We start from the raw sequence: 559 nt of genomic DNA, 5'->3' as shown, positions 1-559 counted from the left end.
TAGAATAAAGGCAGAATTATTCTAGTCCATTTTTTTAGTAGGGGAAAAAAGGTGTCCTCCCACCCCAGCAAGATAGCTCTGGGCCTCGTCACCTCCTTGCTAAAATAATTCTTCCAGTCTCCTGAACCTATCCCAGTGGTGCTCAGCCTGGTTAGGCTCCCCCCTTCCCCTCCCCCTGCTTACACTCACGGAAGCCCTTGGGGAAAGGGCAGCTTCATTTTCCCCCAGTCATTTGAGCACGGGACCATGTTTCACTGCAACCCGTTTTACTTGAAGCGCTGCAGCTGCTCCTGTTCCCGCGCCCCTCCCACCGCAGCAGGGCGGGGCAGCCCCGCCAGCCTCAAGCTCTGCCCCGCCCCCTCTGCTGCTGCTCCCTCCTTCGCTCCTGGCAGAGAGCTGCTCTGGATTGGCTGATGAGGCGGCCTCCTTATTTCCATAGAACGCCGGGTGGGAGAGGGGGAAGAAGGAGGAGAGTTCGCAGCACAGCACTCCGGCTCGGACGTTGGGCGCATGCGCGTCGGCTCAGCTTGGACGACACCAGGGCGGGGCGCGCGGATGC

The sequence above is a fragment of the Gavialis gangeticus genome, unplaced genomic scaffold (genome assembly GCF_001723915.1).
Source record: "Gavialis gangeticus isolate Ggan-Ray unplaced genomic scaffold, GavGan_comp1, whole genome shotgun sequence".
Taxonomy (NCBI): Eukaryota; Metazoa; Chordata; order Crocodylia; family Gavialidae; genus Gavialis; species Gavialis gangeticus.
Note: the sequence above shows the minus strand (reverse complement) of the source record.